This window comes from Triticum dicoccoides, chromosome 7B (genome assembly GCF_002162155.2).
Source record: "Triticum dicoccoides isolate Atlit2015 ecotype Zavitan chromosome 7B, WEW_v2.0, whole genome shotgun sequence".
Classification (NCBI taxonomy): Eukaryota; Viridiplantae; Streptophyta; class Magnoliopsida; order Poales; family Poaceae; genus Triticum; species Triticum dicoccoides.
The window spans coordinates 552525707-552543198 of record NC_041393.1 but is presented as its reverse complement, the minus strand read 5'-3'; the positions used below and the strand labels follow the sequence as shown (position 1 = coordinate 552543198).

Genomic DNA, 17492 nt, shown 5'->3' with positions numbered 1-17492 from the left:
ATCATCAAACCGTCGTGCGATAGCCCCACGGTGGGCGCCAACTGTCGTGGATTTGTCACGGCAGATGTCCTACTGAAAGGACTTAGTCATGGAGCCATCGCTACGGGTTAACTTGAAGGGGTTAAAGCGGACACAAAGACACAAGGGTTTATACTAGTTCGGCCCCTTCGATGAAGGTAAAAGCCTACGTCTAGTTGTGATGGAATTGATGGGGTTTCGATGGCTAGGGAGCAAACAAGCTTCGCCTAGGCTCGAGTTGTTGTTGTCTGTCTTTGAACCGCCGCCGGGTCGTCCCCTTATATACATGGGTGATGCCCGTCGGTCCATGGAGTCCCATACCGGTTCATATTCGTATCCCGGTTGCTCTCCCTCTATTCCTAACTTACAGTACAAGTTTACAAATCAAGCCGGTATATGGCTACAGGCTCTAAAACGACTACAGGCCTTGGGCCTTCATCTGCTTATACTACTAATGAAGTTAACCCGGCCCAGGTAGGCCGGTTCACGCCCAGTGGTAATATCCCCAACAGTATTGGATACCGACGATCGAATCTCGGGTAAGTAACATACCGATGACAAAGGGAACAACGTATGTTGTTATGCGGTTTGACCGATAAAGATCTTCGTAGAATATGTGGGAGCCAATATGGGCATCCAGGTCCCGCTATTGGTTATTGACCGGAAACGTGTCTCGGTCATGTCTACATAGTTCTCGAACCCGTAGGGTCCGCATGCTTAATGTTTCGTTGACGATATAGTATTATATGAGTTATGCATGTTGGTAACTGAATGTTGTTCGGAGTCCCGGATGAGATCATGGACATGACGAGGAACTCCAGAATGGTCCGGATATAAAGTTTGATATATGGGATAATAGTGTTTGATCTCCGAAAGGGTTCCAGAATTCACCGGAAGGGGTTCCGGATGTTTCCCGAAATGTTTGGGTACGAGAACACGTTATTTGGGCCAAAGGGGAAAGCCCACAAGGTTTTTGGAAAGCGCAAAAGGAAGTTTTGCGGAGTCCAGGGGCCAGACGCCAGAGTGGGTCCAGACGCAGGGAACCCTGGCGTCTGGCCCTGGAGTCCGAGAAGGACTCTTGCCTTTCGGGTGAAACCGACTTTGTGGAGGCTTTTACTCCAAGTTTCGACCCCAAGGCTCAACATATAAATAGAGGGGCAGGGCAAGCACCAAAGACACATCAAGAAACACCAAGCCCTGTGCCGGCAACCCCGTCCCCTCTAGTTTATCCTCCGTCATAGTTTTCGTAGTGCTTAGGCGAAGCCCTGCGGAGATTGTTCTTCACCAACACCGTCACCACGCCGTCGTGCTGCCGGAACTCATCTACTACTTCACCTGTCTTGCTGGATCGAGAAGGCGAGGATGTCATCGAGCTGAACGTGTGCAGAACTCGGAGGTGTCGTGCGTTCGGTACTTGGATCGGTCGGATCATGAAGACGTACGACTACATCAACCGCGTTGATAAACGCTTCCGCTTAGCGATCTTCAAGGGTATGAAGATACACTCCCCTTCTCGTTGCTATACATCACCATGATCTTGCGTGTGCGTAGGAAATTTTTTGAAATTACTACGTTCCCCAACACTCCTGCCTTGTGGCCTCCTTGTGGCGTTCCAGACTTCTAATCCAAGTCTTCTGGTTTGCTTGCAGTCCAAGAAAGATCATCGCGAAGGTTTCATTCTGTTTGGACTCCGTTTGGTATTCCTTTTCTGTAAAACTCTAAAATAGGCAAAAAAAAACAGAAACTGGCACTGGGCCTCCAGTTAATAGGTTAGTCCCAAAAATAATATAAAAGAGCATATTAAAGCCCATTAAACATCCAAAACAGATAATATAATAGCATGGAATAATTAAAAATTATAGATACGTTGGAGATGTATCAAGATTGCATCTACATACCCTTGTAGATCACTAAACGGAAGCGTGAAGAAACGCGGTTGATGTAGTCGAATGTCTTCGTGATCCAATCATGATCCGTCCGCGAACTCCCGATCCAAACGTTGAACGGATGGCACCTCCGCGTTTAACACACGTACGGCTTGATGACGCCTTCACCTCCTCGATCCAGCAAGCAAGGATGAAGCAGTAGCTCAAGTTCCCGGCAGCCGACGGCGTGGTGGCGGTGGTGGTGGAGCAATCTCGGCCGAGCTTCGCTAAGCGTACCAAGAGAGAGACGAACTACGAGAGAGTGGGAAGGCAGCGCTGTGGCATAGATGGGTGCGGCTGCCCTCCCTCTACCCCTCTATATATAGGGGGAAGGGAGGAGAGGGGCGCCCCTAGGGTTTCCCCAGGGGGCCGGCAGCCACAAGGGGCAACCCTAGATGGGTTTGGGTGGCCCCCCTTAGGTGGCTTGCCCCCTAAGCAAGGGGGAGGCAGCCCTAGGGGGAGCACCACCCTTCCTGGCCTCATAGGATGGGGTGATGGGGTCGCACAGCCCCTTAGTGGGCTGGTGTGCCCCTCCTCTTGGCCCATGAGCCCCCCAACACTTGTCGGGCCCCCTGAAACCCCTTTCGGTCATCCTAGTCATAACCCGGTGCCCCTGGAACACTTCCGTACTCCAATACCCTTCGTCCTATATATCAATCTTCACCTCTGGACCATTTCGGAGTTCCTCGTCGTGTCTAAGATCTCATCCGGGACACCAAAGAACATTCAGTTACCACCAAAACAACTAAACTATACTTATATCGTCACCAAATGTTAAGTGTGTAGACGCTCCGGGTTCGAGAACTATGCAGACATGACCGAGACACCTCTACGACCAATAACCAATAGCGGGACTTGGATTCCCATATTGGTTCCTACATATTCTACAAAGATCTTTATCGGTTGAACCTCAATGTCAAGGATTCAGCTGATCCCATATGTAGTTCCCTTTGTCTGTCAGTATGTTACTTGCCCGAGATTCGATCATCAGTATCGCCATACCTAGTTCAATCTTGTTACCGACAAGTCTCTTTAATCGTTCCATAATACAAGATCCCGTGGCTAAATCTTTATTCACATTGCTTGCAAGCTGATTGTGATGTTGTCTTACCGAGTTCGCCCTCAGATACCTCTTTGTCATACGGAGTGACAAATCCCAGTCTTGATCCATGCCAACTCAACAGACACCCTCAAAGATACCTGTAGAGCACCTTTATAGTCACCCAGTTACGTTGCGACATTTGATACACAAAATGTACTCCTCTGGTGTCAATGAGTTGCATGATCTCATGGTCATAGGAACAGATACTTTGACATGCAGAAAACGATAGCAATAAACTTGATACAATCATATGCTACATTTATAGTTTGGGTCTTGTCCATCACATCATTCTCCTAATGATGTGATCCCATTATAAAATGACTGCTCATGTCTATGGCTAGGAAACCATAGCCATCCTTGATCAACGAGCTAGTCTAGTATAGGCTCACTAGGGGCACGTTGTTGTCTATGTATCCATACATGTATTTGAGTTTCTGGTCAATACAATTATAGCATGGATAATAAACGATTATCATGAACATGGAAATATGATAATAACAAATTTATTATTGCCTCTAGGGCATATTTCCAACAGTCTCCCACTTGCACAAGAGTCAATAATCTAGTTGACATCGCCATGTGATTAACACCCAATGAGTTCTGGGGTTTGATCATGTTTTTCTTGTGAGAGAGGTTTTAGTCAACGGGTCTGCAACATTCAGATCCGCATGTATGTCGCAAATCTCTATGTCATATTGTAGATGTTGCTACCGCGCTCCACTTGGAGCTATTCCAAATGGCTGCTCTACTATACGTATCCTGTTTGCTATGCAGAGTCATCCGGAATGGTGTTAAAGCTTGCATCGACGTAACCCTTTACGCCAAACTCTTTATCACCTCCATAACCGAGAAAAATTTCCTTATTCTTCTAAGGATAATTTTGACCGTTTTCCAGTGATCCATTCCTGGATCACTCTTGTACCCCCTTGCCAGACATGTGGCAAGGCACACATCAGGTGTGGTACACATCATGGCATACCATATAGAGCCTATGGCTAAGACATAGGGGACAACCTTCGTCCTTCTTCTGCCGAGGTCGAGCTTTGAGTCTTACTCAACTCCACACCTTACAACTTAGCCAAGAACTCCTTCTCTGATTGATCCATTTTGAACTCCTTGAAAATCATGTCAAGGTATGTGCTCTATGAAAGTCTTATCAGGCATCTTGATCTATCTCCATAAATCTTGTTACCCAATATGTAAGCAGTTTTACCCAGGTCTTCCTTTGAAAAACTCCTTTCAAACAACCCTTTATGCTTTCCAGAAAAACTATATCATTTCCGATCAACAATATGTCATCCACGTATACTTATTAGAAATGTTGTAGTGCTCCCACTCACTTTCTTGTAAATATAAGTTTCTTGCAAACTTTGTATAAACCCAAAAGCTTTGATCACCTCATCAAAGCGTATGTTCCAACTCCGAGATGCTTGCTCCAGTCCAAGGATCGTTGGAGTTTGCATACCTTTTAGCATCCTTAGGATCGACAAAACCATTTGGTTGTATCACATACAACCTTTCCCCCCGGAAACTGTCAAGGAAACTTTGTTTTGACATCCATCTGCCAGATTTTGTAATTGAAAATGCAGCAACTGCTAACATAATTCCAACACACTTTAGCATCACTACGACTGAGAAAGTCTCATCATAATCAACTCCTTGAACTTGTCGGAAACTTCTTTGCGACAAGTCGAGCTTCATAAATGGTGACATTACCATCAGTGTTTGTCTTCTTCTTAAAGATCCATTTATTCGCATACATGGATCATATCTTGGATTTAATGGCTCCCAGCCATTCGTTGGAATTCGGGCCCACCATCGCTTCTTCATAGTTTGTAGGTTCACTGTTGTCTAAAACATGAACTCTTGTAACAACCCGACCTCAAACGGTCAAGCCTCTGTGTATCTGTGCCATCACTATGAGTAACAAGTTTGGTGCTGTTGATAGACGTCCGGAACAACTTGCTTGTGGCAATTTGGTTGGCTCATGTGGAGGAGATCCAATAGCTCTCTTTGTCTTAATCCAACGATAGGGGAGGCGGTCAATCTTTTCCATTGCTTCAACCGGTCGACCTAATGATTGATAGTTTTACACTCATCTACCTTAGTTTAAACCGAGATATTTTATTTAAAAAATAGATATTCGCTCTGATATAGCCACTAATGACTAATGAACACAAAGAATTTCACAAATCCTCTCTTTGATGTGTTTTCATAGGAAATGGGCTAAAAGGAAAGAAATCACGTGTGAAAATGGAAAGGAAGGAAAATGAAGCAAGAATGAATCTGGAGGAGGCGTGCGAAGACAGAGCAAAAGACAACGTTCCATACGGGCGCAAAGAAACCGAGGCAAATCTTCTACATGAACAACTTTTATAAAGGGGGCCCATCAAAATGTCAAATGTGGAGCGTCGATAGAAGTCAGAACATCATCATCTTCGTCCACAAACCCTAGCCACCGCCATTCCCATCTATATAGCCGTAGTGACCACCATAGTGCTTAGAGGGATCGGTACAAAAGCTTGTGTCGGCAGCTTGTTATACAGCGCCGGAATCTCTAGTTCACTGATGCACGAAAAAATGGAGAACCCTTTTTGGCGCGTTGGTTGCCAATAGGAACAATGCCACACTCCTACCTGCTGCGTACACTTGGGCCAACCCAGCTAGAACCTTCCCTAGTCGATTTCCTTTTTTCTCATTTTTTTCATTTTCATTCTTTCCTTTCTTTTTTCATTTTCATTTTTTCTTTGTTTTATGATTTTCATGTTTTACGTTCCATGTTCCTTTTTTCTTTGACGTATTTTTTGTTTAATTTTTATTTTTATTTTTATTTTAAATTTTGATACATCTTCAAATTCATGAACATTTTTGGAAATTATGATTTTTTAATTCAGAGAAAGTTTTTTGAAATCATGAATTTTTTCAATCCATGATCATTTTTTGACAAATTCACAAACATTTTTCATTTTTAATTAACAACTTTTTGAATCGACGGCCATTTTTTGAAATTTGGGAACTCGCAAACATTTTCTGAATTTTGTGCATATTTAGAAAAATCCTTGAACATTTTTTGAATTCATGAACATTTTGTTCATAATCACGAACATGTTTTGAACAAGTGACCTTTTTTTCGAAATCATGTGTAAATTTTTCCAAAATTTTGAATATATTTTGAATTCGAGGAGTTTTTCAAAAAAATATGAATGTTGTTCGAATCTCAAACATTTTATGATTTCCTCAACATATTTTAAAATCATGAACTTTTTGAATTCATGAATATATTTATGATTTTTTGAACATTATTTGGAAATCTGGAACTTTTTTGAATCCTGTATGATTTTAAGGAAGAAAAAAACAAAAAACTAATAAAAAGAATGAAATGAAAAATAAAAGGGGTTAGACTAAAAGGGCGTGCTTTCGTCGACGTGGGAGAAAAAAGAATGAAGGCCGGCTTGGTGGACGTGGATTGTGCCTTGCATGATTGGCCGGGCCCAATTAAACTGAAACGCATGGACTAAAAAACAAAGACATTAAACAGAAGCCGACCTTTCGGCCTGCGATTTTCCTTCCGTCGTCCCCAATTTACCGGTCGCCGCCCCACAAGAAACCGAGTGGCCAAGGGGGAGGAAAGCAAATCGACTCAGACTGACAATGCATGGCAAGCGTGATTGTCGCATCGCCGACCACAATTCTCCGGGCTCCACGGAGGAGAAGCGGGATCTATGCGTCCTGCATGATCACATCCATGGGTTCTACAGGAAGGCACTCGATCGGCTTCCGATGGGAGCGATTCCCTCGCTGGCCCCATGCCTCCTCAAGGCCAGCATTCCCTTCGGCTTTCTCAACCCGGTCACCAACATCATCGCCAACACGATCGTCTACGCCCCTTCACCGACGCCTGGATCCGACGATGACGAGGTGGCGGTGCCGGAGTGGGTCCTCTCCAAGATCATCACCAACACAAGCGACATATTCGTCTTCGAGCTACCGCTTTGCCGGCACAGGTCCCATGGCATGACCATCGCGCGATGGTCGCTGGACGGTCTTGTCAACTTCCTCACCACCCGCTTCCCCTACCTGTATGCTAAGGAAGCCCTCCGCTACCTGCTGATAACCCAGAAGTATAGAGGGATCAATTGTAGCCTCTTTCGATAAGTAAGAGTGTCGAACCCAACGAGGAGCTAAAGGTAGAACAAATATTACCTCAAGTTCTATCGACTACCGATACAACTCTACGCATGCTTAACGTTCGCTTTACCTAGAAGAAGTATGAAACTAGAAGGACTTTATAGGTGTTGTTGGATAGGTTTGCAAGAATATAAAGAGCATGTTTATAAAAACTAGGGCTGTTTAGATAAAGAAGCAATAAAGTTAGTATAGCGAGTGTGGAAAAGTGGTGGTAGGAGTTGTGAAATTGTCCCTAAGCAATTGACTACTTTACTAGACCGATAGCAAGTTTTATGTGGGAGAGGCCACTGCTAGCATGTCATCCCTGACTTGGAATTCTATGCACTTATGATTGGAACTATTAGCAAGCATTGATGTATACTATGCAACCTTCTTCTTGTAGACTTTGTTGGGCCTCCAAGTGCAGAGGTTTGTAGGACAGTAGAAAACTTCCCTCAAGTGGTTAACCTTAAGGTTTATCAATCCGTGGGAGGCGTAGGATGAAGATGGTATCTCTCAAACAACCCTGCAACAAAATAATAAAGAGTCTCTTGTGTCCCCAACACACCCAACACAATGGTAAATTGTATAGGTGCACTAGTTCGGCGAAGAGATGGTGATACAAGTGCAATATGGATGGTAGATATAGGTTTTTGTAATCTGAAAATATAAAAACAGCAAGGTAACTATGTCAGGACCCCGACTCAATGCCACATCGATCTAGCATGTAACACCTCATATCACTTTGTGGCCCCACGCACGGTATTCCCACGGGTGTCGCCTTACCTTTGCCCGGGACCGTTTGTGCCTTTTGGCACACGTATATGATAGTGTCGCTAGCATCCATATGATGAGGAGCCCGGGCTGACATGGCTAGTCGTAAACCCAAAGTGGCACAAACTTACAGGGACAGGCATCCATGACCCAGCATCGAACATGTCGGTCATCAGCGAGTGAATCCAGGCTGTAGCACTGGGCTAGCAGGACTCCGGTGAACCGGGCTGTAGCGGGCTAACAGGACTCCGGTATTCATCGCGCGACATTTCCCCGAAGGGACAGACACAGGAACGAAGAAGGACACATGCCGGCCAGCCTAAGTGTTCCGGAGCAGTAGCAAGCTACCATGGCTCAGTGGAAACACTAGGAGACATTTCCCGGTAAGAGAGGCTACTAAGGATAAACAACTAGATAGTCAGATCCCACACATACCAAGCATTTCAATAACATACACACAATATGCTCGATATGTGCAAATACAACATGGCATCACAACATGACTCTACGACTCAAGTATTTTATTCAATAGGCTCCGAGGAGCGAGATATTACAAACATGGGTCTCATGACCCAACATTCATAGCATACAAGTCAAAACACAAGCGGAAGCTATCATGTCTGAGTACAGACATCTATAAATGAAAAAGGCTGAGAAGCCTGACTGTCTACCAGATCCTGCCGAGGGCACAAGATCGTAGCTGAGGTAACAAGCTAAACGTCGAAGTCCACGCAGAACTACTAACGAGACTGACGTCTCTCTGCAAAAACATAAAATAGGCAAACGTGAGTACAAATGTACCCAGCAAGACTTACATCAGATCTAGCTACATATGCATCATTATCAACAAGGGGGGTGGTGGGGTTTAACTGCAGCAAGCCAGCTTTGACTCGGTGGCTATCCTGAACTATGACTGCAAGTAACTCTTCTGAGGTGGTGCACACGAGTCCACATATTCACCATATCAATACACCACTATGGATCCGCTCCCGTCTCCCTACGAGAACGCCATCCATAGCACTCACGCTTATCTTGCGTATTTTAGAGTATCCACTTTCACTTGTCTATGAACTGTTATAGGCAACCCAGAAGTCCTTTACCGCGGACATGGCTATTCGAATAGATCATATTAACCCCGCAGGGGTGTACTTCTTCATACATGTTTCCACCACTTAGCGTCTGCACACGACATGTGCTCGGCAGACTTCAAGCAAAAGCCGACGTGGGTGTAGACCACGACCTACCTAAACACTCAAGTCTCTAGTCCAGGTTTATCGCCTATTCGGGTTCCATCCGCGAGGATATCCGGCCGGAGTTTCGCTCACAGCCCCAAACGATGTGTGAAGGGTTCCCGAGACACCAAACGGGCGCCCGGTACACTGTGCCACGTGCCTACCGCATCACAGCCCACCCCTCTGGTCAGCGCTGCGCATGGCCTCCAGCATACTACAAACACCAGAAACTACTTGCAACTCCTGGACAGAGGACAAGGGTGATTAAGAAGTCGAGCGGGGTCATATTTCAGGGCCCAATGCATGGTAGTAGCTGAATCATGGATCACAAACATAGAACTCAGTTCCTAAGGACGGCTTCAATGAGACAACCCACCATGTACTCCTACATGGCCTCTCACCGATACCTTTACCAAATCGTGTTCACACACCTCTGATTCACCCCCGATGAATCAGACCTGACTCAACTCTAAGCAGTAGCAAGCATGACAAACAAGCATGAATGAGTAGGCACAACAGGGCTCAAACAACTCCTACTCATGCTAGTGGGTTTCATCTATTTACTGTGGAATGACAGGTCATGCAAAGGATAAAGGGGTCCAGCTACCGCAGCAAGTAACAGGGGAATCGTTGTTGTCCCAATGCAGTAAAAGAGAGCAGGAGCGAGAGAGTGGGATTGTATCGGAATGAACAAGGGGGTTTTGCTTGCCTGGCACTTCTGAAGATAGTATAGTTCTTCATCGGTGTCATCGAACTCGTCGTCGGAATCATGTCTATCGAGAGGGAATAGATACCGGCAACACAGAAAAGAACACAATCAATGCAATGCGACAATATGATGCATGCTATGACATGGCAATATGATGTGTGATAGGTCTAATGCAACTTGGGACATAAAGGTTTGAGTCCATTTGAACCAAGGATTCAAATGATCACCCAAAATAATAAGTGATATAAGTGCATTAGCTTGTTTCACCTAAACAGCAAGGTTAAAGTGTTCTGACATGCATGAAACTACTACAGATGGAAAGATTGGATATTTCTGATCATTTTTCATATATAATTTGTTTCATTTGGAGTTACAGATTAATTTCTATGATTTTTAGAAGTTTATACTAATTTCTGGAATTTCCTGTAGAAGAATAATTCCAGTAATTAAATTACTGCGTCAGCATTACGTCAGGATGACGTCAGAGGTCAACGGGGAGGTCCAGGTCAAACTGACCAGTGGGTCCTGCATGTCAGCAGTTAATTAAACTAACTAATTTTGGTTAAAAATAATTAGATGTAGTTAGCAGAGGGGGGGCCACTTGTCATTGACTCGGAGGAGTCAACTTGGGCCCACCCAGTCCACGTAAGGGGTCAAACCCGCCGGTCAACAGGTCAAAGCCTGCCGGCGTTTAGCCGCCGGCGGGGCCAGACGCGGCGGCGTGCTGCGGGATTCGCCCACAGGGCCCCATTTGCTGCGCGGAGAGCAGCCACGGGTAGCTGGTGATCGCCCGCACCCAGCCATGGTGGTGGCTTGGCCGGGGAGTGGCCGGAGCTTCGCCGGCGACGAGGTCAGGCGGAGGCCGAAGCTCGGCCAGCTCGTGCGCGGGGCTGCGGTGGCCTAGACGGCGTGGCGCTAGCACCTACGGCCTCTATGCGGTGCGAGGGGTGTGACGGGCACAAGCCCGTGACCAAATGGTCACCGGAGCAACACCGGCGACGTGGTCAGGCGGCGGCGCGTGCGGTGAGCTTCGTGTGCTCACTGTGTTGCAATAGAAGGAGAACGGAGAAGATGGGGAGGTTCAGCAGCTCACAGGGAAGCCGCAGGGGAGGTCGGCGTGCTCGGGGAAGACTCGGTGCGGTCGGGACGACGACGGCGATCTGGGCGGCCCGAGGTTGAAGACGACGGCGGTGGGGATGATGCAGTGGCTCCGGCGTCGTGTGGCTTGGCTAGTCGGCGTAGTCGACGACGGCGAACCGTCCGGACACGGTGAAGGGGCTCGGGGACGGCGTTGGACGCGGTTTTACGGTGGCGCGGGCGCAGCAGCGTCGGCCATGGCGGAGGGAGAGCGAGGGAGAGGAAACAGGGGAAGGTGCGGGTGTCGGCGAGGTCGGGGAGAGTGAGAGAGTTCGTTCCCACGTCGCCAGCTCGACGAGGGGAGCGGCGAGGCGACGGCAGCTGCGTGGCACGCATGCCGTGCTCGCCGTCGAGCACCTGCCTGCCTGCCTGGCCAAGTCAAGCAGCTCACAGAGCGGTGGCTGGGCTGGGCCGGCAGGTGGGCCTGGTGGGTGGCGCCAGGTAAGTGGCCCGGGTGAGTCTCTCTCTCTCTTTTATTTCTGTTTTCTAATTTTCTGCAACTTTGTGACTTTATTTAAAATACTTAAACAGATCCAAAAATCATGAAACTAATCATGGCTACTGTTTAGAATATATCCAACAGTAAACATTTTAGTTTATGATTATTTGAGTATTTAAAATATTTCATAGTATTTAAATGCCCAAATGAAAATACCATATGATTTAATTCAGAGCCCAAATATGTCATGGAAAAATGTGCAACACCCCTGGTTATGTCTCCAGCATTTTCCAGAAATGATGAACATTTTTAAAAGCTATTTGGACTCTCTGAAAATATTTTAGTTGAACCTAGTTGAATTCATTTGGTGCTAGGGTTTAGGCAATCCCCATTTCAAGTTTCATAAAATTTAAACATGATGCATGGATACTACTGCAAAGACAAGCAAGGCCTGGACTGGGGCTGTGACAAACTAATGATAAAAGTGAGCGTAAACGGTATTGCAATGGTAGGAAACAAGGCAAAGAGTTCATACTTTCACTAGTGCAAGTTCTCTCAATAATAATAACATAACTGGATCATATAACTATCCCTCAACATGCAACAAAGAGTCACTCCAAAGCCACTAATAGCGGAGAACAAACGAAGAGATTATGGTAGGGTATGAAACCACCTCAAAGTTATTCTTTCGGATCGATCTATTCAAGAGTTCGTACTAGAATAACACCTTAAGACACAAATCAACCAAAACCCTAATGTCACCTAGATACTCCATTGTCACCTCAAGTATCCGTGGGCATGATTATACGATATGCATCACACAATCTCAGATTCATCTATTGAACCAACACAAAGTACTTCAAAGAGTGCCCCAAAGTTTCTACCAGAGAGTCAAGACGAAAACGTGTGCCAACCCCTATGCATAGGTTCATGGGCGGAACCCGCAAGTTGATCACCAAAACATACATCAAGTGGATCACGTGATATCCCATTGTCACCCCAGATAAGCACGGCAAGACATACATCAAGTGTTCTCAAATCCTTAAAGACTTAATCCGATAAGATAACTTCAAGAGGAAAACTCAATTCATCACAAGAGAATAGAGGGATAGAAACATCATAAGATCCAACTATAATAGCAAAGCTCGCAATACATCAAGATCGTGCCATAGAGAGAACATGAGAGAGAGAGAGAGAGAGATCAAACACATAGCTACTGGTACATACCCTCAGCCCCGAGGGTGAACTACTCCCTCCTCGTCATGGAGAGCGCCGGGATGATGAAGATGGCCACCGGTGATGGGTTCCCCCTCTGGAAGGGTACCGGAACGGGCACCCAGGAGGTTTTTGGTGGCTACAGAGGCTTGCGGTGGCAGAACTCCCGATCTATCTTCGTCTTTGATGTTTTTAGGGTACGTGGACTTATATAGGCAAAAGAAGTCGGTCAAGGGAGCCTCGAGGGGCCTAGGAGAAAGGGGGCGCGCCCTCCTATCTCCTGGCTTCCTCGAACCTTCCCTAGCTTGAACTCCAAGTCTCCCGGATCATATCCTTTCCAAAAATCACGCTCCCAAAGGTTTCATTCCATTTGGACTCCGTTCGATATTCCTTTTCTTCAAAATACTGAAACAGGCAATAAAATAGCAATATGGGATGGGCCTTCGGTTAATAGGTTAGTCCCAAAAGTAATACAAAAGTGTATAATAAAGCCCATAATCATTCAACACATATAATAAAATAGCATGAATGCTTCATAAATTATAGATACATTGGAGACGGATCAGCATACCCAAGCTTAATTCCTACTCGTCCTCGAGTAGGTAAATGATAAAAGAAAGAATTTATGAAGTGTGAATGCTAGAAGGTGCACAAGTTTGATCAATGATAATTTCAATCACCTTTTCTAGCATGATTATATGTCATAACAGTAGTTCATCTCATAAAACTTCTCACGATCAAGTAACAAGCTATTCACATGTTAAAGCATAGACCATAAACTTTCTTGAAAACTAGCAAACTTCATTCTTAGTCATCAAACAATTGCAATTCATCTTATTTTCAGGAAGGGTCTATGTCAGAGCTTTGATTTAGCAAACTCCACATACTCAACTATCATATAGTCTTCTACAATTGCTAACACTCACGCAATACTAATGGTTATGGAGTTTTAATCAGACACTTAGAAAGATAGGGGCTTATAATGTTGCCTCCCAACGTATTCACCTTTGGGTGATGTCAACAATAATAATTCATGCTAACTTACATCCAATTGGATATATATATCAGGATCTTTCCAACACGAGGTGCTTGCCAAAGGATAAAATGAAAAAGGGAAAGGTGAAGATCACCTTGACTCTTGCATAAAAGTAGAAGATAGGCCCTTCGCAGAGGGAAGCAGGGATTTGCAGAGGTGCTAGAGCTCAATTTTGAAATAGAGATAAATAATTCTTAGAGGTATGATCTCATTGTCAACATAACAACCATGAGTTCCCAATATCTTCCATACTACATACATTACAGGCGGTTCCCAAACAGAATGGTAAAAGTTTTTACTCCCCCTCCACCAACAATCATCAATCCATGGCTTGCCCGAAACAACGGGTGCCTCCAACTAACATCAAACCTGGGGGAGTTTTGTTTGCAATTATTTTTTATTTGATTTTGATCTTTTGATCATGGGGCTGGGCATCCCGGTTACCAGCCATTTTTCTCTTGAATGACAAGCGGAGTCCACTCATCTTGAGAATAACCCACATAGCTTGGAAGATACTGACAGCCCCTAGTCGCTACATGAGCGATTCGGGCATACAATACAGATTATCATTTGAAGGTTTACAGTTTGGCACATGCAAATTTACTTGGAACGGCAGGTAAATACCGCATATAGGTAGGTATGGTGGACACTCATGGCAAAAACTGGGTTTAAGGATATTTGGAAGCACAAGTAGTATCTCTACTTGGTGCAAGGAATTTTGGCTAGCATGAGGGGGAAAGGCAAGCTCAACATGTTTGAACGATCCATGACAATATACTTTAACTGAGATGTGAGAAAACATAACCCATTAAGTTTTCTTCCTTGTCCAACATCAACTCTTTAACATGTCATACTTAATGAGTGCTCACAATTATAAAAGATGTCTAGGATAGTATATTTATATGTGAAATCTCTCTTCCTTCAATAATCTTTCATGAATTGTTCAAATGACCAATACAATGCTTGCTAACCTTCAATAAATTTACAACCTCTACTTCTTAGATGTGAAGTCATTACTCCCCATAGGATAAGCTAATGAAACATATATAATTTCAGATTTATGATTTTCAACTCATTCAACCATTTACTCATAGGATATAAGTGAAGCACACGAGTAAAATAACAAACTACTCCATAAAGATATAAGTGAAGATCAATGAGTAGCTAAATAATTTTGTAACTATGTGAAGACTCTCTCTCATTTAAGGATTTCAGATCTTATGTACTTTATTCAAGCAGCAAGCAAAGCAACATAAATTGGCATTGCAAGGATAGCACAACTCATGTGAAGAAGCAAAAACTTAGGCTCAACCGATACTAACCGATAGTTGTTGAAGAAGAAAGATGGGATGCCTACCGGGGCATCCCCAAGCTTAAATGCTTTAGACTTCTTGAAATATTATCTTGGGGTGCCTTGGGCATCCCCAAGCTTGAACTTTTGTGTCTCCTTAATTCCTCTCATATCATGGTTTCTCTTTTTATCAAAAGCTTCATCCACAACAAACTCAACAAGAACTCGTGAGATAGGTTAGTATAAACCAATGAAAAACCTTATCATTTTCTACTGTAACAAATCACTAAAATTATTATTCAACATCGCATACTAAATGCCTCTGCATATTTAATACTCCTATCCTTAAATAGAATCATTAAACAAGCAAACATATGCAAACAATGCAAACATAACAGCAATCTGCCAAAACAGTATAGTCTGTAAAGAATGCAAGATTCATCATAATTCCTAACTCCAAAAATTATGAGAAAAATACTACGATGCAGAAGATTTATCAAAGCTCAATATGCAAAAAGTTTCAACATTATACCATTCTCTGACTTTTCTAGGGAATTTTTGCAACAGCGGTAAACTTTCTGTTTTCAAACAGCAACATGTATACTAGCAAAATAAGCATGGTAAAGGCTATCCTTGACATTTTTATTGAAAATAAAGATGCAAAACATTATTCTAAATAACAGCAAGCAAATACTAACAAAAGAAAATGACGCTCCAAGCAAAACACATATCATGTGGTGAATAAAAATATAGCTCCAAGTAAAGTTACCGATGAACGAGGACGAAAGAGGGGGTGCCTTGGGCATACCCAAGCTTAGGCTCTCGCCACTCCTTATTCCATATTCCATCGAATCTTTACCCAAAACCTGGAAACTCCACAACACAAAACTCAACAGAAAACTCGTAAGCTCCTTTAGTATAAGAAAACATAACCACCACATAAGGTACTGTAATGAACTCATTCTTTATTTATATTGGTGTTAAACCTACTGTATTCCAAGTTCTCTAAGGTTCATACCACTTAATACTAGCCATATATGCATCCAAATAAGCAAACAACACACGAAAAACAGAATCTGTGAAAAACAGAACAATCTGTAGTAATATGTATCAAACGTATACTTCTGGAACTCCAAAAATCCTAACAAATTAGGAAGTCCTAAGAAATTTGTGTGCTAATCCAGAGCAAAAATAATCAGATCAGAATCATGTTTCTGTTAATTAACAAAACTAATTTACTGGGTGCAAAAGTTTCTGATTCTCAGCAGGATCAACACAACTATCACCGTAAGCTATCCTAAAGGTCTTACTTGGCACTTTATTGAAACAAAAGCTATAAAACATGATTACTACAGTAGCATAATCATGTGGACACACAAAAACAGTAAGGGTAAATATTGGGTTGTCTCCCAACAAGCGCTTTCCTTTAATGCCTTTCTAGCTAGGCATGATGATGACAATGATGCTCACATAAAAGATAAGAACTGAAACATAACGGGAGCATCATGAAGCATATGACTAGCACATTTAAGTCTAACCCACTTCATATGCATAGGGATTTTGTGAGGAAACAACTTATGGGAACAATAATCAACTAGCATAGGAAGGCAGAACAAGCATAACTTCAAAACTTTAAGCACATAGAGAGGAAACTTGATATTATTGCAATTCCTAGAAGAATATATTCCTCCCTCATAATAATGTTCAGTAGCATCATGAATGAATTCAACAATATAACCAGCACCTAAAGCATTCTTTTCATGATCTACTTGCATAGAAAATTTACTACTCTCCATATAAGAAAAATTCTTCTCATTCGGAATAGTGGGAGTATCATAAAAGACTTGAATACTATAAATTGTTTCCACATTAAAAGAGTAATGTTCAGAAAAAGGGTAATCATAATCATGACAAGTTTTATAAATATAATCATCACTACTTTTTATAGCATAAGTTTCATCACAATAATCATCATAAGTACCAACCTTGTTCTCATCATAATCGATTGAAACCTCTTCCAAGATAGTGGAATCATCACTAAATAAAGTTGACACTCTTCCAAATCCACTTTCATATTCATCACAATAAGATCCAACATCCTCCAAAATAGTGGGATAACTACTTCCTAAAGTTGACACTCTTCCAAACCCACTTTCATCAATATAATCATCATAGGTAAGGGGCATGCAATCATCATAACAACTTTGCATATCAAAACTTGGGATGCTAAAAATATCACCTTCATTAAACATAGCATCCCGAAGCTTTGGACAAACATTAATTTCAGCAAATATATTCTCAAATATTTCATCCTCATCAAACATAGCTTCCCCAAGTTTGGGCCCTTTCATATCATAAGCATAATCACTCTCATCATTAAAAATATGGATAGCACCAATTGTATAGCAATTATCATCATCACAATGAGTAGTAGGAGCAACATAATT

General features: G+C 43.3%; 1 pseudogene; it reads left to right on the top strand.

The window, feature by feature from the left end:
* The first annotated feature begins 6696 nt into the window (after positions 1–6696).
* Positions 6697–17492, top strand: part of LOC119339108 — a 35150-nt pseudogene continuing 24354 nt past the window's right edge.